The sequence below is a fragment of the Morone saxatilis genome, unplaced genomic scaffold (assembly GCF_004916995.1).
Source record: "Morone saxatilis isolate NCDOM2014 unplaced genomic scaffold, NCSU_SB_2.0 Contig9, whole genome shotgun sequence".
In the NCBI taxonomy this organism is placed as follows: Eukaryota; Metazoa; Chordata; class Actinopteri; family Moronidae; genus Morone; species Morone saxatilis.
The window spans coordinates 10,961,217-10,982,565 of NW_023340268.1; the positions used below are offsets into that span (position 1 = coordinate 10,961,217).

At 39.5% G+C, this 21,349-nt stretch overlaps 1 protein-coding gene across 2 annotated transcripts in view; it reads right to left on the minus strand.

Annotated features, from left to right (window-relative positions):
- The window catches only part of atxn1a (ataxin 1a), an 83,641-nt gene extending 75,802 nt beyond the window's left edge, over positions 1-7,839 (minus strand). For both annotated transcript variants that reach the window (XM_035681102.1, XM_035681103.1), the window contains exon 1: positions 7,712-7,839. The gene's annotated coding sequence lies outside the window, so the exon portion shown is untranslated. The remainder of the gene's footprint in view (positions 1-7,711) is intronic.
- Positions 7,840-21,349: the final 13,510 nt, after the last annotated feature.

Below are 21,349 nucleotides of genomic sequence, written 5' to 3' on the forward strand. Positions count from 1 at the left end.
AGATGCCACTAAATCCCACACAGTTGTCCTTTAAGGTGAATGTTTGTATTAATTGACCCTGATCTAAACTGCACTGCACAAACCAGGGTTCATAATTGTCCACCTATTTCTGGCATTGAAGAAGAGTATGGATGGCATGGTGCAATTTACACTTTCTTTACCTGTCTGGGCTACACTTTTTGAGTGCTCAGGACACAAAGGATTAATATTGTGGAGAGCTGTGGACATTTATGCTAATATGAGATACATATTATTGAAATAGTATTTATTATAGATCAAGATTGTCCACACAAGGTCAGCATTTAGATGCAACCGAAAGCTATTTTGATTACATGATTTATTTACAGAACCCCCCCTAAATCGACTCAAACCAAGTTTTGAATCAGCATAACTACTTAATAGTTGCTTTTAATATTTTATCATAATCTTTACACAGAATACCTGTGAATGTGATGCTAATGTCCGGGTAATAGAAATCATTACGTTTGCGCTCCAATATATGGACATGACCCCAATTCCTAGCATTCTTCTTTCATCTTTCTTCTTCATCACTATCTATCTGGCTGTGTCCCAGGTTGTCAGCTTATCCCTGTCCCAGGCCTGGAGCTCTATGGGGAAGAGAAGAGTCTGCAGGAGCTGTCTGACTGCCAGTCAGTGTCAACTCCCCACTGTAATCCTCTACTGCCTCTGATAAGGATAAGGCAGGGAAGACTAGGCTAGAAGAAGAGAAGAGAAGAGAAGAGAAGAAGGAGAGGAAGAGGAAAAGAGAAAAGAAGAGAAGAGAAGATACAAGGAGAATATGTTAAACCCAGTTGCAAGAAGGCATGGAGACATGGAAGATTGAAGAGAACAACAGAGGTTGAGGATACATGAGACAAAATGTTTTTGAAGAGTAGAAATATTTTTCCGAGAAGGGACTTAGAGAATAACCATTTAAGCAATGAAACCAGATTCAAATCCCCCCCTCAAAAAAAAGTGCAGTGGCTTTGTCATTGAGCAAGCCACAGCTGAAAGAGCTTAGATGCACTATATAATACCATTAAACATAGAGAAAATAACTCCACACCACATTTGGATGTCCTAAAGAGTGAACTGTTATCAGTCAGGTTTCTCCCACATTAAACTTGGCCCTCAAAAGGCCACTGCTTAAAACCATTTCCCCTCACCCTTTGCTTGGAGTATGATCAAATATGAATCAAGGCTGAGAGATCAAAGCAGCAGCATACTGAATTAACTATTGCATGATGACTTACATGAGGCACCACATTTGATGTATAGCTCAGGCGCAGGAACTTTCTTTTTCTAGAGAGAATTTATGAAACAGCTCTAAGGATTTTAACCAATTTTGATGAGTTGCTTGGATACAAATTGATGTGGGAACTCAAATTTGTAGCCTAAAAGCTTGTTTTTGCCCACAGGAGCAATCATGTCATCATTTAGACACTATACATGCTAGAGTTCAGTCCAGTTTAGCCTTTTACAGCAACCTTCCTGCATATATACAACTGTATATCATGTCAGTGACACTGGCAGCCATTACAGAGCCAAAGCCAACACACAGCTGAACTAAGTCCCAAAGCCAGCTTCCCTTTTTCACATGGTTATTGAGCCATGCAGTGGCTTATCGACCCGACAGTGTAACACAAGTTTGTAGGATGGCTTTAGTCCTCTCTCCCTCTTTTTCTCTCACTCTGTCTCTCTCATTCAGACACTCGGATTACCTTGGTCATTCAGAAGATTGGTACTGATTAGATTGCCAATTCAAAATAAAGACAGGGACACAAAGACTGCACATTAATACGTACATGGTATAGATCCACGAGTACTGTAAAGTGCTAAACAGCACAGCAATCCCCTCTGAATGTTATAATGAATGTTTTGATTGAATAATACATTTAAAAATGACTAAAGGGACTTCCGCAAGTCCTTTAGTGAAGTCCAGTGATTCACAAGACAATAAAAAATGTGGTCTCATTCAGCCCTACATTACCAATGACATGTTTTCACTCTTTATAGATGAATTGCAGATTTAAGTGCTTGCCATGGCACCTCAATTGAATTGCTATTGCTGTCCCATACAGACAGCAGTCTAAGAAACACAAGACTGTGCACTAAGCAATAAAGGCACACACACGCACGGTGGAATGTTCTTTCACACAAAATACAAAAAACTCTCATTGATCCCTTTTAAAAGCAGTATTCTGTGTGTGAGTGTGTCCTTTCTCTTGTGTGCATGCACGTGTACTCAGTGCACTCATGAATAGAGGAGGATGAAAGGAAAAGCTGAAAAGGTCTAAGCGCACTGCATGGTTCAACCAGACAGCTCAATCTCTTGATCTGCCCCCACCCACATCCACCACTCTTTATTTTGTCAAAATCATTTTTCTCACACATTAGGTTTTTTGTCCTGCTTCGATCCCTTACTACCTACATTGCTGTTTTTCTTTTCGGTGCTCATCTGACTTCTTGTGTAAATGGAGACGACCAGGGATTAACCTGTGACAGCGGTCTGAACTCAATGCAGCAAATTGGGGTCGTCATTAAGCTGCCTCAAACATTATGGTTTTATGTGTAGAAGTGGTATACAACAATGGCAAGAGATATGAAGGAGAGAAGGGAGGAAAGAAAAAGGAGAACAATATCTAATCGATATGCTGAACATCCTGGCTTGCTCAAAAACATATTCTTTGAGCCTATACTTTGTGTGCAATTTGTTTGCGTGCATTGCTTTGTCTCTTTTCAGCGTGCTGTTATCTTTGAAGACAGAGTTAGAGCAGCTAAATATTTTTCTAGATATGTTTACATTATTATAACAAGTGTCTGTGTTTGTTATGGCTCCTTGCAGCACACTTGCACTATGTGTATGGGAGTTTGCAGCCAGGGCTCAAGAGGCAAATAGCTGCTTGTATTCAACAGATTATAATTTTATAGATGATTTATATACTTTTGGATAGCTATTTAGGTTAGGTTAGGTTACCACTGCCTTATTGGTCTGCACTATTGACATGTATAAAGATGGACGACATGACAGCTCCCCAAAAGCGAAGCCAAAACATTCTGGTTTTTCATGGTGACTGACTGTAGTATAGGTCATAAAGCCTGCTGTTTCTTTCATTTTAGGTAGCTCTTATGACGCTGATGTGTGTTTAGGTGTTTATTTTTCTAATAAGTTTGTTTTTAATTTGTTATTTGAAGCTATAAAAACAGGGTTTTGCATCATGATTGGCAGCTTGATTATGGGCAGGATATCAATACTCAATCTCACCAAACCCCGATCGCTACTGCGCAGAATCTGGCTCGAAATGATTTCACCAGCATCCAAGATAGCAGCTGAGGTAACAGAGATATTTTGGATTCATTTTTGAATAGTGGGAGGAAGTGGAGCTGTGACATCCATATTTTTATGTTGGTGGTTACAACACCACCTAAAGCGTTTGCAGATTTCAGTACAGAGCAGGGTTTGTTTGTTTTTATTTGTGCTCATATGACATACGACTTGATCTGGCAGAAGATAATGCATGCCAAAAAAAACAAGCACAGACTGAAAAAGTTTACTCACCCATGTAGACTCTAAAGATCTCACGGGATATGGGTAAATGCTATTTCGGTTTTCATGCTTCACTACACCTCTGCCTGCAGTGTGTAACTTGTGAAAGTTATTCTGTAAGCAAATGTTGAGCGTAACTACTGTTGTTCCAACTAATTTCTCTACAAATATACACAGTCACACACAAACACCTGTTTCAGCCATTGGTTGATCCATTCGCCCCGCCTTCCCATCATTCACTCTGCCTGTATTTGCAGATTGGAGCATAAAGCCATTTTCTGTCACTTATTCATTCAGCTGTGAAACCTCCGCCCAGTCATTACCTGGAAATCTTTCGCTGTCTCTCTCAACCACACACAGATTTCCTCTTTTCCCTTACATAAGCAGCAAATTTCAGAGACAAAGACAAGACTCTAGCATGATCTAGCAGATGTGTGTATTATTGTGTGTTTGAGTGTGTGGGTCGCTGTGCACATATGGCTCTGACAAATGAGCCAAGCTCAGTTAAATGGCTTGTGATTAGGACACATTGGCTTCTAATTGCCTCTCATTACCATTTGAAAGTGAGTGGCGGCTGGAATCAAAGGCTATGGTGGCAGTGGTAAGTAGCCTGTGTGCGTGTGTGTAGGTGTGTGTGTGTGCGTGTGGTACGTGGGTGGAACAGCTCGCCTGATTCACAGTGGCATGACCGCATAATAGAGCACTGTAGTTTGCCGTTTCCTTATGAAAAAGCCTTCGTGTTCACCATCATAACTAAGGCAAAGGCCCGGCTTTAACACACCTGAAAAATATTGAACCTGCTTCTTTTATAGACATGACTACATTTTTTATCCAATCTCAAACTCCTTGAACTACTGTTCCCTAAATATACAGTTTTCCTCCTGAAATAACTATATATTTTAGCATTTCATCATATCAATTTTGAACATGTTCATAAACTCACCACCTGGCTAATCTGTACCACCCAAACTGAGTAGACCCTCTGTTTACCCATCTTGTAGAAGCATGTCTGTCTTCACTCTCCACCCTTTGTATTAACACCTCTTCTCTGGTCATGTACTCACCACCCTCAAGACTTGCAGGTGTTAGCTGTCAGCAACCATCCTGAAAGACCTGGTGCTGGAATGACTGGGTTTAACTTTTGTTACATCCCAACTCTAGAATTCCTTTCTAAAAACTTGGTATGTACTGTTTCCACTCAGCTTAACTCACATCTGCAAGGCAAATCTATCACAGCACTAACAATATCTATGATATTCCACAAGGATTAACACTGGGTCCCCTTTCCTTTATCATCTAACTCCTCCCCATCATTAGACATCAAGACATCCCATCCCTTGTTACAGTGTTGATGATGCTCAGCAATAAATTTCCATTTAACCCCTACCTCTCTCCGTTTTCCGACTTGCTGCCTTTACAACACAGAGAACTGTACAAAATAAGAACTATAACTCTACAAGAAGCATGGTCTAAATATCTATACTGACCAGTTTCCTCTCTGCTTTCCTGTCCCAGGTTATCATAGAAATACTCAACAACAGTCACGCCCCTTGGCAGCTTCAAACTGTAATATAGAGTTTGAAAAAAGATTACTGTACTGTACTTTCCCCCCACCTCTGTTGTTGTCACTGATGTTATGCTGTTCTGACACTGTGGTATATACTACTAGACCATGTAGATATTGAGGAAGAAAGTACCTTGCGTAAGATTTTTGTGTTGCTGCATCTTTGACGATATATAGGCCATCCATCTCATTAAAGGAAGATCACTTTTGATATGTGAATACATCAGCCAGGTATACCATTAAATGTGAGAGATCATTTTTATTCACAAAAAATGTTACATTTTTGCTTAGCTTATACAAAACATACATCTATAACTATTCAGGAGGCTATATGAAATGTCAATGGGGGATATCAGTGAACAGCTAAACAGATCTATGCTAAGTGAAAACTCTTGTGCTATGACGTAGTGTAGCTTGTACTAGACATCTTTTGTCTATTATGTTAATACTGAAGGAAAAAAACACAAGCAGAAACCAAAGAAGTGCACCAGTGGTAAACAACAAAAGCGGCCAAATAATGTTGCCATCACTCAGACACTTCTTTTACAAAAAAAAACGGGGGAAATGCTAAACACGTTTAAGTCACGACAAATGTGTTATCTGTTTCTACAGGAAAAGACCAAAGCGAGGAACCATTTCAATTCATCTGTTACTCACCAGCAAAAACTTTTCCTCAAAAAATGGTAGCCATTTCTTTCACATGATATTAACTGGAGACCCGTTGTAACAACAGCAAAACCAAATGTTGAAGATGATCACGGCATATTTTTAAAGCGCTCCAATGCACAATAAAACACTGCAAATGTTTCCTAAGGCACAACGCTGCGGTGAATGAATCAGGAACCTGCAGTTTTTTTTAGTATCTAAACAGACAGCATCTGTCAGAAATCCACGAGAAGAGCCACTTGTATCAATTATTAAATATTATATAAATATTGTCTTGGCAGGCACTCAATTTTGAAAGAACTGAATAGGGTTTGAGGTTGCTATTGTGTAAAACCTTGTTAAATTACTCCAGCAGCATAATCCAAAAAATACTGATATAAAATAAAATACTGTATATGTATTTTAAACCAAACTTTTGCTACATAAAACCAACATAATTAAGTACAAATGGTCAATGAAGAAGTTTCAGTGACAGTGTACTGTGCATACAAGCAGCACCTGAGACTTTAAATGTGCATATATGAGTTTTTATGACGTACTATGTATGCTTCAAGTTACCTACAAACTTTTTTTTGTGCAGCAGTTTGATAAGGTACAACTGAACTGATCAATTCTGGGTATACATGTATCATAGTTTATATCTCCTATACTGCTGGGTTCAGATAACTATTAACAGCTCTCTCTAGGATGACTCGTTCATTCATTGCTCAAGGGAAAGCAACCCATGCTCCAAACATGGGAAGACACACAATCAACAAGATCAACAAGTAGACTAACTTCTTTTTTTTTTTTTTTTTTTTTTTTCGCAATTGCAATAATTTCACCATCACACCATCAAAAAGGGGGAACAATAACAAAGGGGGGGGGGGGGTGGGGGGGGGGGGGGGGAAGAAAGTGTGAAGGCAGCTGATGGTGTTGGGAGAGAGAACCGCAGCTTTTTTTCTCTCTTTTATTTTGTCATCTTCAGTACATTTGTCCATCCACTTGGTCTCATTTGGATGCCATATTAAATTCATAATGCGAGTGAAAGCATAGGCTACCACTCGGGACGCATAGCCTACCCTGAGTGCAACTCCGAGGTGTAAACAGAGTAAAAATAGACTGCTATCACAGGCTTCCCTACAGTCCCGTTATATAATGGTCCAAGCTAGGATGAATGACATCACGGGTAGTCCAGCAATCACAAACCCTATGTCCTTTACAACCAGCTGGCAATGTAAAAACACTGTGTAGTAACATATTACATACGCAATGTCTTTAACAAACGCTCGCAACGTGCACAAAAAGCAGATGTAACTACGGGTTTGGCGAACAGTGGACAAATTAGGTGGACTGTGGTTAGTTGTTCGTCTCTTTTTCGTGTAGAGAAAACACTTCCGCGATGGTGAAACGTAGATAAAAATGTAATGCTTGCCTTTGACAGTCCTTGTCAGTAAGTGAAGAGTTCAAAAGAAGACACGTACGGCTGATAGCGACGTTATTTGGCAGTGTATGTCAGCGTTAAGCGCTAAGAAACAGTCTGCAAAAGAGCAAATGTTTGAGCCGAGGTCGAGTGGCGCAGTTATTGGAAGTGCAGCGCCTGCCCGACACCAGCTCGGCCGGCGGACGCGCTCCTCGCTCGGTCAGAATGCAGCCAAACCTCCGCTCTCTTTCGCCCCACTTAAACACTACTTTGCATTTACGTCCCGAAATGACAAGTGTACACCCCCAAACCCCCGCACGACCCCGTGCTGTTTGATCACTTAAAAATAGGTCAGAGGGCGAAGTAAACATTTTCCAAGGCTTTGAAGTAAACCGGAGCGTCAGCGCCACCCTGCCCAGTTCTTCCAGCCATTTTCTCTTCACAGTTCCAGAAGAGGATAAAAGTGGCATGGGTGAAAAGCAATGACAGGTTGGTGAAGCGAGTATTGAATGAACAGTTTTGTGTGACTTACTGTAGGGTGTAACGGGCTGCTGAGTTTGTGTCTCTCCTTGTTGCCAGGGCTCCCCTGCTCTGCTCCGGCGCTGACGGTGGAAAGCGTCTCCCCTCCTAATGATGTTTGCAGCGCACAGCTAATAGCTCTCTGCCCCCACCTTCAGAGGGAGAGAGAGCGACAGAGCGAGGGAGAGAGAGGGAGGGGGGGAGAGAGAGAGCTCCAGCAGCAGCAGCTCAGCTGATCAGCTGCAGCACCACCGGATGGTAGAGAAGATGATGATGATGATGATGATGATGATGATGAAGAGGCCTTACTTGTGAGCTCGGCGACGGTGTGTTCAAGCATCAAATACAGGTATTGCTGTCCTGCATGAGTGTGTGAGTGTGAGACAGCTCCTGCACACTGACCTGACCCTGGTGCTGTGTGTGAGGTGGGGGCCCCAGCAGCAGGTAGACAGGGCGCACACAGTCAATACACTCATAAATGTGATCATGTTGTGTGATCGATACTCTAGAAGTGGTTCCTCAAGGGCCCCCTTTTCTGCCACTGAGTAAGCTGACTGTGACATGTTTCAGGGCTGTTTCATATTATATTCAATGCAAAACAATAAGAGTGCAGAATGAACTGTATAATAAACCAGTGAACACAATAAGTGCAGGAAGTTTGTGTAAAATTAGCATTAGATTATTACCTGTTAGTATTGATCATAGTTTTCCTGATGTGTTTAAGAACTTTTTATACAATAATCTGTCCGTATTAAGTGTTTTCTTCTCTTTGTTGTGTTAGCTTTTTGGCTTTTCTAATGCAGGATGAGACTGTTTTTGTTTGTTATATATAGCTTGTGTTCAAGTCTTCAAAGTTTAGATCTTAAATAATTATTATAAATAAACAATTACATCAAAAGTAACAATGCAATTTAGTTTTCTTCACAAAAATGAACATAATTCTGAGTTTTAGGATATACAATATGTAAAAGAAGCCACAATAGTAACAGTAAAATGACAAAAAAAGTCAAATAAAACATATAATTAGACATGTTTAAAAATAATATACAGCAATAAAATGATGAAAAAGTCAAATAACAATAAATTAAAAACTAGTCTAGTCCAAGTGCCCTTGACCAAGATACTGGCTCAGATCTGGAGTTGGTCCCCGGGCGCCACACGCAGAATTCAGTTCACCAGCCATAAAGCAACAAAAACCTAAAAATATTCCGTTTACTGTAATGTCAGGCAAGGACAAGCAGCAAATTCTTACATTTAAACTGGTTCACTCTCAAAATCAAATCAAATGTATTTATTAAGCACATTTAAAAAAACAATCCTTGTCAACTTAAGTGCTGTACAGACCAGAGAAAGGTAGAGAAAATCACAATTAAGAGAANNAGAGAGAGAGAGAGAGAGAAGTTCAAAAATGGAGCAGTTTGTAAGCTACTCATGCAAAAATAAGAGAGGAGCAGAGCACACAGTGACTGAATTACAAGTTCACTGGCAGTGCTAGGGCGTGAGAATGCACAGTGCATAAAGTAATGTGTGTTTGGATAAATAGTTACATATATCTATATATTGGTGTTTCTTTATGTATATAGTTTTACTCTAAATATGCAACACAATATGCAAATTTCTTAACCCAACCTCACTCACAAAGTAAGTAGCAATACTAGCAGAACTTGTCAAGTAGTGTACTTAAGTATAATTTAGAAGCACTTGTAATTTACTTGAGTATTTACATTTTTCCACTACATTTCAAGGGTTGCTATTGTATTTTTTACTTTTACTATGGGTGGCAGCTGTAGTTGTTGCTTTGCAGATGAAGATTTTAAGTAAAAATATAAAAGTGTATTAAATATGATGCACTGTTGTATACGTTAAACAACCCAACAGTATATAAAGTAGTAGAATTAGCTCCAACTTCACTTGCTACAACATTAAAATTCAGCCTGTGAATGCATCATGGATAAAGTGTGGATAATAAAGAAACACTGACATGGGCCCTTCTGTTGCATAATGAATACTAAGACTTTGAAGTAGCCTACATTTTTCCTTATTCTTGCCTTCTTATGTTGTTTTTATTAAGCTTGAGTACACTTTTGAATGCAGGACTGTTATTTGCAATATAGTACTTTAATATTAATATAATAAATTCTAGTATTACCACCTTTACTTAAGTATAAGAACATAACGAAAACTACAATACTATTATGAGCATCTATTATATACAATATCAGGCATGGAAGAAAAACATTATATACACATATATAAAGTTGTCTTATTGAGATGAGCAAAATGAATACATCTACTATTCAAGTATTTGATGATGCTTTTTTTCAAACACTGGTGGTTATTGTTTATTTTATGAGCTCAGTCATATGTTTGATATCACATGCTGGGAATACCATAGCATCTTTACATTTAATTTCAAATGAAACCTCAGACTTTTCTCCAAAAGCTGCTGTCAGCATGCCAGAAGGTCATGGCAGGCATTTGACATGGAGAGCTCGAGATCTCAGGGAGAATCAGCTCAGCTGAAGGCAATGACTGATAGTCAGCTGACAGTGACAAGGTGGAAAATCTTAGCTGCTGATAGCAACTGTTTTCACACACATACACACACACACACACACACACACACTACCAGAAACATACACACCATCATGGAGTAGTACTAGAAAACATGCTGATGATGTTTATTTACTCATGACACAATTCAGTTATTGCTAATTCACTATAAGCTGCTAAACTCAATTGGCTCTCTAAGGCTCTGTCAAATATTTGACCATTTTAAAGCACTTGGGAGGTTTAACAATTTCCTTGACATGACCTGTTACTACTATATGAAACTTAAAATAAAGAAAAACAATAAAATAAACCAAGATACTGTTGCTAAAAAAAAGCATTAAGTCAACATTAACAAAGTACATAAACACCCAGTTAACTCCACCCCTCTATTTTTAGTGTACGTTTTAATCATCTTGACCTCTGTGACCTCTCCCAGATTTCCAATAAGGTAGCAAGCACCTTCTCCTATTCGCCACAGGAGAGTGCAACCTGACACCGACCATGAGTGGTAGGGTGCACGAGGCTGCAGAGTGACAGACGATCTGGGATGTATCCCACTCCCTGCCAGTCACTCAATAAGTGGCCTATTGTCCAGCACTCCATTGTGCCCTTGTCACATGTATACCAAACAAAGAGACAGAGAGGTAGGCTGCCATGTGTGCCAGGAGGCTAGCATTACATTCATGGCCTGGATGCATAGAAATGAAGAGACAGCGTCTGGTGGTGAATGGACTTTGATATTTGAATGGAGACAGGAATGAAGAGTTTTAGTTTGCAATCATTTTTTATGCAGATTATATGCATTCAGTGTGTGTCACTTTTGATTCAAACTTTCTCATTTAATAATAAAGTAGCTGAGCTAACAGAAGTGCATGCATATACTCATATGCATACACACAAGCATATACTTGTTCCCGTCTTTATTCTCTCTCTCTCTTTTGTCTCTGCATGTATTTACAGGTATACACCTACTCACTCTTATAGTGGGTTGATGAATGGCGCTACATACTCTATGGAAAGCTCCAGGTTAGACTTTTCAGTGTTTGAAAAGGACCAATGTAAGTAGGAAAAGTCAGCCACGTAGTTGCCTGTCTGCCAGAGCCTTTGTTTGAATGATCTGTTACACAATGAGAATACATACTATTGTTTGTGGGTGTGTGTTTGTGTGTGTAGTGCAGTAATGCCATGACGTGCTTGAGGAATAATAAAGAACTGCTCCCAAAGGAGGAGCAGATTCTTCTAGGGTTGGGTTACTCCCTAGAGATGTACCTGTGTTCTTTGTAGGAAGTGTGAACAGTATACACTCAGGGACAATAAAGTGTACCAGGTGTTGTCTGTATGGGAAGAGCCCTGAGAAATGGAGACATGCTGTTTAAACCTGAGATTAAATGACTCACATATTAAAAGCCAATGCAATTCTTTAACAAATTAAGAAACTCTCTCTTTTGGTGCCAAATTAAATATTAGAAACGTGATATGACAAGATACATCTCTGTCACCTATTGTGAAATATTTTCCTGTTAAAAAAATGGCAGTCTTTAACCCTTCCTGAGCAGAAAACCAAGCGAGAACTCCAGTCAGTCAAGGAAATCCAACTAAATAAGATACATCCACTTAACTGACAAGTACACACAAACAAGGGATTTGACACTTCACCTGGGATATAAATAAATAACACATTGAACTTAAAACATGCACTAAGGTAGATGAATAATTAATCACAACCAGTCTTTAGAAGCAGCTCTTAAGGGATTTTCAAAAGTTGTAATGGACATCTCTGCTTTATTGGACAGCAGAGTAACATTGTCTGAAGTGCATGCCACTTAACATAGTACACTCAGCTATGGAGCACGCCAGCTCTTCAGGCAATTGTATGTGAATTTTACCTGTTCAGCTGGTGTGAAAGTTTAAGCAGGAGAAAGAGCAGACCACTGCATAGAAATGTCAACTCTTCACAAAATCCAATAAAGACATTAGTTGAACGCTCATCCTGTATACTTTGAAAGCAGCTGTCACTATAGATTTCAAGGCTACAGTCTGCTGAAGTTCCCTTTGTGTACAGGGGATGGTGTGTTTTACAGCTGCTCACTGCGCCCCCTTTTGCTCAAATGTGGAATTGTACAAGTTTCAGGGCCAGATACAAGACAACATTTTATCAGTGTTTTACTTTATGCTCTTCAAAAGTAATATGAACTGTTCTGCGTTTAAACAGACAGGATGACCCCATTAAAATGCTATCATTTAGTAAATACAGTAGATTATAACCAGGGCTAGCAAGATTAGATTTTTTGTAATCCAGTGGGTTATGTTACTAATTACAAACATTGCCATGTCATTTCTATTCAGCAACCATAACTCTGATTAGAACAGTGATTCCCAAACTTTGCTGTCACATTTACCCATACATCTCTGTCAAGTACGCCTTCATTGATACTGCTATGTATTTCAACCACTACTTAATTGCATGCTTATTGCATTAAATTATTTTTTTGTCTTGGTTTTCATTCATCATCAACATCCAGTGCAACCAATAAATTGGACTTATTTTCCTCCACATATGCTGTAGCACTGATATTGATGCATCTCATCCACATGTGATATCTTCAGTGAATTCTAAACATGAAAAAACTCAAATCCAGCAACATCCATCCACATTTTAATCAGTATGGAACAATCACAAGCTCACTAATATACCATCATTTTTCACACTACCTCTCTAATAACCAAATTACACAGGCTTAAAGTTGCCCTTGTGTAATCCTACAGTGAATGTGTGCTATCGGCTAACCTGTTCTCACACACCTTCCCCATTCTACGACAAGGGAGAACTAGGCGAGGAGGATTAGGATGCAAAGAGAGTTCCCTAATCTGTGTATTAACAGCAGCCAATTGAATCAGGCTGTCTTGTGCAGGCAGATTTTGGGAAGTAATCTGGAGTGCCTTAATGTGATCCGTGTTAAAATTCCAGACTTAATTGGAATGGTGAAACATATACTAATATTTCTCAGTCAAATATGTGCACAGTATGCTTGTATATTCTCAGACATAAATAAATATGTGTCAGTCTTACACTCTCTGTCTCTTCTGCTTTGTCTAAACACACTGGCACGCACACAGTTCTGCTCGTACACGTGCATGTACAAAGAGAAATCTGACATCTGAATGTTGCTGTGAGTGTTGCAGCAGATCAGAAATGGCATTACATTTTGCTTTTGATGAAACATAAGAAAGGCTGGAAAGAGAAGCACAGGGCAAAGACAAGTGTGTGTGTGTGTGTGTGTGTGTGTGTGCATCTAACAGCCGAGTTCCCTCAGTATGAAAAAATAATTGGCTCTTAGTTCTGGACCAAGAACTTATTATTAGACTGCTGCCTTTGTAGATGAGATGAGATATTACAGGGGCACAGAATGTTTTTCTACTTACTACTCTGAACTGTTGTTTTACCTTTTGCACTCCATATTTAAACTGCAAGTCATTTTGGTGGCAATATTTAATTCCACTTTCACTCTTATTGTAATTCTCCCTGCATAAGTTGTCTGCTTTTCTTTAAATGTGATGTCTGTGTTCAACCCTCCATACCCCAACATAAAAACACCAGCCCCTCATGTATCATAAATGAGGATGGTTCCTCAGCTATCTTTTTTTTGTGGCTTAATAAGGATAGGGGAAAAAAAATGTCTGTATGTGTGCCTGACCCATTATCCTTCTACTAACCAGTGAATTTAATTATTGACCATGCCCGAGAGATTCTCCATCACACTTTTATACACACACAAACACCCTAGAGTACACACACACACATGCATACAACCAGTGGCGAGTGATATCAGGACAGGCTTTTAAAGCACACAGTCACAACGTGGGGGTCAGTGAGGAGTCAACTGGATAATAGATGAGCTTAAAAGAGACAGCCGACAAATCTATAGCACTCGCCTTACACCCCTGCCTGTCTGCCCGGGTCCTGATTTTCCTTTTTGTGTGTGACAGTGTGACTGTGTTAGAGGAACAGAGAGAGAAACTGCCAGTCTGAGGAGACACTTTTTGCAACACAAGTGAGCAGAAGAGTGACAGAGACAGAGGTAAAAGGAGGGAAGAAGGGAAAGTAGAGCAGAATGTCCCTTTGATCTATTGTGAATGTGGCGTGAGTGTGCATTGCAAAATTCCTCTTCATTTTAGCTGAGCTTATGTTAAACTGGGTTTCTCCCATTTGTTTCAAACATAAGAACCGTGCTAAGGAGACTAATTGATTAATCGTCAGTTGACAGAATAATCAACCATTTTTATAATCAATTAATTGGTTAAAGGAATATGTTGACATTTTGGGAGTTACTCAAGAGTAAGATAAGAAGATCAATAGCACTCTCATGTCTGTATGGTAAATACGAAGCTACAGGCAACAGCTGGTTAGCTTAGCTTAGCTTAGCATAAAGACTGAGATCAGGGGGTAACAACTAGCGTGGCTCTGTGTAAAGCCAAAGTATTTCAGCGAATCCATCTTAGCATCATGAATATGGTGAACTTTTCTTGATCTTATAAAGGGAAAATACCAATATTTGGGTTAATCTTCTCAAATATGAGGATTTTTCCACTTTGTATTACTGTGAATTGAATACAATTGGATTTTGGACTATTGGTCAAACAAAACACCACATTCAGAGAAATTAACCCATTTTTCACTATATTCTAACATCTTATGGATTAAATTTAATTAAAAAACAAAGAATCAACTCACTCATTGATTATGAAATCGTCAGCTGGAGCTCCATATTATTGAATATGTTAGAGGACAACAGGCTGGTGCAAATGCCCTGTCTTACCACATGCATTGATTACAATGTGTCGTACTCATCGATCAATACTGCTTCTGTGGCTTCACCCTCTGACCGCCATCATTAGCACCTTCCGCTGTGTGCCACTTCTGTGTCCCCAATGCCCTCCTGCCACCTCTATCTATTTTTTGCTTTCTTCTTCCATGACTTTTGAGATTAATTTTGCTTCTTCACACCTCTCTCAGAGGAATATGTTGGTATTCCACTTGAGGACTACAGTGCGGGCCTTTTCCTCGACATCTACTTGAGGAACTTGAGGTATAACTTCAGTGTTTTTGTGAGGATCAATTTGAGGATCAAAAGTTTAGTTTAGTTTATTTGGGAATAATGTAGAATCACAAACATCTACAAATTTGAAGGACAAAATAAGATCCATATAAAGAATCCAGGTCCAAGTCCAGTACATTATTATTGTTGACTTTATGTGAAGAATGCAATATTTGAGTTCATGTGACAGGGCAACATTGTGCACAGTTAGTGTAATAGTCACTTTAAAGGTCCAGTATGTAACATTTAGGAGGATCTATTGGCAGAAATGGAATATCATTTTTATAGATGTTTTAATTGGTGTATAATAACCTGAATATAGCAATCGTCATTATTTTCAGACAGGCTACCTGTTTCCCCCGTTTTCAGTCTTTATGAGAAGCTAAGCTAACCGGCTAAGACATGAGAGTGGTGGTTTATCTGACTCTCTGCAAGAAATCGAATGAGCATATTTTTAAAAATGTCAAACTATTTCTATAAAGAACAGTCTCTTTCTGCATTGTTCTATTATTTCTTTGATTTCCTCTACCTTTGATGTGAACCACTGTCATTTCCCTGCAGTTAATGCAGGTTTTAAAGTGCTTGTTCTCTTCCACCTCCCCAGCTATATGAGCACATTCAGTTCAATATATTCAGTTGAAGAAGAACCTTGTAGTGGTGGTCTAATTCAATAATTGACAGACTTGACAATTGTAGTAAAGTAAAATGCAAATGCATGAGTGTGATAGAAACTTATAAACCAAAAAAGCCACTTTATCTGCTATGTAATCTCTCTCACTCTTTCATACTGAAGTTATCTAACTGCTGGGCTCTTCAAGAGCAATTGTACATGAGCCTCCGCCAGTAGATCGTCTAGACGCTCGATTTCAAAGGCCTTTTAAAAACTTGAATCAATAAAGTTGCTGTCTCATCAACTCACTGCTTCCCTAGACGCCTGGCCACAAGAGGCCTGATAACATTGTGCTTGTACAAACTCAGCAACACCATAAATTAATCTTAATCGCTGTGTCTCTCTTCATGTGTAGTCGTTGTAGAACTCTGTCATCGAGGGAGAGTCCCAGTATGAAGTTGCGGGGAGTGTTCTCGCTGTTTATCCTGGATGAGTGAATCTTCATGTTTGCATGTGATTATGTGTGCTTATGTATATGTGAATGGGGGAGTGTGGACTTTACATTACAGTGAATGTGGGAAAATGTCTCCAGTTACTTTTGCCGTGGGAATTATCTACCAAGGTTGTAAATGATCGTAATCATTTACCAATAGCCTCTACTAACATTCTGTACTATCGCAATTACTTACATACAGCATACATCTTTGTGTAAGGTTCTGCTGTAAATTGAGAAACTGCACCCCTGTAGAGTCAAATCTGTAGGCATTATACCAATTAAGGCCAATTTTCACTTAGAATATTGACCATTACCTCTCAAACAATCATGGGAACACAGAGATTGTTGATTTAGCCTTAGATGAATGGATTGATGTCCTCATACAGATACTGAGTTAATTAATAGACACAGGGAACATTTGTAGATTAATCTCAAAGAAAGAAAAAACAAAAAAAGTCAAGAGGATTCATATGTTAGCTATTTTGGCAGTGTTTTCTGCCTGCTCTCTTTTTGTCTTAATCTTTATTTATAGATCACGTCCTCTTTCATTTCCCAGGATTTTCAATTATGCAGGCTCTTTTAAGTATACTAGCTGGAATTGTATAACACATCTCAGGCCCGACCATGGATCATTAGCTGGTTTCAGCTAGCGGTTTCAGGCTTTATTTGACATGAAGCTGAAAGTACAAAATGCAGGACATACTTTGTCCTACAAATGCCTCTGTGACTTGATAGAAGCTTACAAAAACTGTCTTTCGTAGTAGCATGCAAATTTGAGTCACGTATTGCAGCAGATGGTTTCCTCTTACTGTACATGTGTGTGTGTGTGTGTGAGTGAGTGTGCTGAGGCATGCTACATGACTCATTTACAGTGGAAACCGAAGGGTTTTCTGAATACTATAAATATCTTTTGCAATGTTTTCATCTTTTTTTTTTCATCTCAACATCTTCCTTGTACACCCGAGGATTATGAAAGCATGTACCAAGTGCACCAAGTTATAGATTGTGAGGTCTTCTTTACGTGTTGTAAAAGATGTGTCCTGAATGATGTGTGACAAGAAACAAAGGAGCAATAACTCTGGTTGATGTAGGACGGGACTCCAATCTTTATGAGTCAAACTAATGGGAATTACTTACGAACATGTAGAAAAGGACAAACTGCTCCGCAAACAGGAAACTGAACTATAATGGCAACAGTTAAAACATTTGCTGCTCAGCACTGTCAGGGAAATAAAGGCTGGAAAATATGGTAGAGATGATCTAACCAGTTCATTTTGATGGAAATGTTCAGACATAAACTACAGCTACAGCACTACTGAAACGGCTCGTTCTTGAAGGACAAACCCTTGAACTTGCATACATGCATTTCATTTTCATTCTTATTCACAGTTTTATGGCTTTATTGGCAGCTGCTATCCTTCGTGTTACTTTGCCAATTTGCTGTTTTGACCTTTAAAGTGTGTAAAGTCTATTTCAAAACAGTCTCTTTAGTGCATTTATACTGTATGTATGTATATATGTATACATGTATATTAAGGATCCTGATCTCAATCACACAACCTGTTCCCTAAATAGGATTTAGCAAACTGAATGATACAAGTATTAGCCTGCGATGTCAAACGTTGTATTTTGATCTCTGTGCAGCTGCATGCGCACATGTGTTATGGCTGTGTGTGAGTTTGAGTGTGGTTGCTTTCCATTCTATTAATAGCAGACCTCCAGTAGCTGGCCCTGCTATAACACATGTTGTCAGTCAGCAGATCAGATTATGACCCATCAGATTGTTACTCTGCCATCTGGGATGGGACACACACACACACACACACACACACACAGACATGAAAACACACTTTATATGATAACTGTACATTACTTTTCTAGAATACATGAAGAGGATTTCTATGTATTTCAACGTGTTTGTATATATTTTATGACATTTAAAACATTACAGTCTGTGTCAGAGGAACAAGAATGCAAGGATGTTTATGTCACATCATGTTATAGTAACTTTAGATTTAACTTATAGGCTGTGTGTTCTTACTGAAACTCCCTGGCTCCATTGTCCAGATACATATTTTTCACTTTTTAGTCTAGTTCTCTTCTGTGTCCTTATTCTGCTGCCACCCACTAACAATCACGCATAAATACTATCTACAGACATACACATCTACACATATGGACATACAGTGCACCTACACCAGCAGCCTCTCGAGGTTTATTTTAGATCTGTGAGTCTGTGGGACTCACTGGCATACAGTACATACCTCCACCAGGGGGAACCAGGTGGTGGGTCTGCTGAGGCCCCCACTGAAGAGGCACTAATCCTGGGTCACTGCTGGCGGTCAGGGCCTGGAGCCTGAAAATTCTGTGTCAAGCTTGTAACCTGCTGCCGTGCATCAACACAGCCTCACAGAGGACACAAATGCTCTCTGGAGTTAGTCTGCTGAGGGATTAAATGCACAACTGAGTACTCTATGTTCACTATGTTCAATCAATTATGTGCAAGAGAATACATGTGAGAAAATAAAGTGTTGTCTCAGAGGGTGGGGTGCAGTTATGTTAGGCAACGCAGAACAGCTGACAGTACTGCTTTGTGCACACACACACACACACACACACAAACACATTAAGAGGCTGCACAATAAGACAACTGCTCTGTCATCGAGTGCTTACCACTTCCTCCTCCTCTTTACTCGTCTCCTCCCTCTATCCGCATATAGTATAGTACTACATGCTCTAGTTGACAGCTCATGCCGAGCCAGCACATTCCACATTATTACTACTTCAGATGTTTGTGGCCCAGAAGTGTGCCGATTGGCTCAGCTGCCGCCGACACTGGGGCTATAGAGAGCCAATGAACAGCCTGCTCTAGGGAGCAGAAGACTGACACTGTAAATTCAAAGGGAACTCCATCTGCTGGTTAATACAGAGAACGGCTTTGTCTAAATACAGACACAACTGTCTGTTAATGGAATGTAATCTAATATTCACTTCTCACGGCAGGTTACACTTGTGTTCTATTTGCTCATACTCCTATTAGCTCTGTTGTATTTGCTCTCCTTGTTGCTCTGTTACCTTCCCTCTCCCCAGCTATCTTTCTTTGCTTCTACTCCTCCAACACTTAAATACATTCTTGCTTACATTTTTCTTCCCTTATATGAATGTACACACATGCAATTTTCCTTTTTTTCCCTCCCACTCTCCACATCCATCCCTTCCTCATTTACTCATACTCATAATTTACTTAAAATACCAAGCAAATTAGGATTAATTTCAACAAATTGACACCGTGGATTTCATTAGCTACACACAAACAATGCACAACAGCTTTAGACACACGTAGACATGCAAGAAACACTGGTCGAAGCACACAGACCTACACAGCAGGCTGATTAGCCCTGTGCAGTCTAGGAGAGCATCCAAAGGCCTGGAATGAGGTTCTGTGAGGTATCTGAGGGTGGAGTGTCCCTCTATAAAAATCCCCATGAAATATCAATCTACTGAGTCAGATGGAAAGTCCAGTTGTGAAAGAGTTGTAAAAGGTGAGTCACAAATGTGTATCCGTTTGTGTGAGTGTGTGCACGTGTGTGTGTGTGTGTGCGTGTGTGCGTGTGTGTTTAGGCCTATTTAAACTTTGCTCAGTTTACTCTCAGCCAAAATCAAATGAAGCGCAAGACAGATGTAGTTAAAGTTAATACTGACCCGTAAAATATCAGATTCTTCCAGTTTCACGCACTTCTATTAACCCCACAAGGTTAATCTACTGAGGTTTAAACAGACCTAGTCTTCGCTCTCTCATTTTAGAGGCTGCGGAAGTCATGTAATGTAGTAAAGAGTTTTTAATCTGATAATACAGTCAGTCCGACCATCTATACTGTTGATCAGTCAGATTTTAGTTTTTGCACATCCACTTTATTTTATTTAAAAAAAAACTTTTGCTATGGACCTTATTCTTGTGTCCTTAATAAAAGCCATTATTGTTATTATTATTATTTAAGTAATAATCCTCCCCTGGATTTGCAGTTCATCTCAACTCTAAAGACCGTTTCAGCACCTTACAGCTCATTGTTTTGGTTAAACATACGTACCTTCAGTGCGACAGTTCTGATGAAGTAGTCCTTGTTAAAGTCGTACATTACATGTGTACTGTACTAAGTTCGAAAGCATTGTCCTCAAGTTTCTCTCTTTGTCTGTCAGCAAAGACAACTTTGGTTATGTGTTTGGATGGGTGTGTACGCGTTTGTTTGTCTTAAGTGTGTGTGTCCATGTACTGTATGCGACAGAGAGCAAACAGAGAAAGCTGAGCTGTGCAGGGCATCTCTTGTATAATAACTGAGCGCTTTAGTGAGGCTGGATGAATTTTAATGGAGTTCTGCGGGGTATTCCATCGCCTCTGGTCCCACAGCTCAAAGATCAGAGAGAATTTTCAAGCATGGTGTCCCTCAGCCTCTCATACTCCCTCTCATTCTTTCTCTCTCTCTTCCTCCCTTTTTTTTCTCCTCCACTTCTCTTCCCATTTTGAACTCCCTTTTCCAATCCTTTCCTCCCTCTTGGGCTTTTGTCTCTTAATCCCTTTCTGTGTCTCACACTTTCTGTTGGTTTCTCTCTCCACTCTGTCTCCCTGTGAAATTTGTATTAGAGCCACTCGAGGCGTAATTATTGCTAAGCCTCTCTCAGTTCCCTGGCACAGAGAACAACTCATGACTCTCAGCACAAAAACTTGCTACTGAAGGACAAAATGCTGTGATGAACTTTTAAAATCATGCACAATGGCTGACAAAATGTTTGGATAGTCTTTTCTACGCAAAGAGATTATACAACAGAAAGCTAATTTTCTCACTGCCTCAAAGCCATTTAAGGAGTTTAGTACTTTTTTTAAAACTCATATCTAAGTTC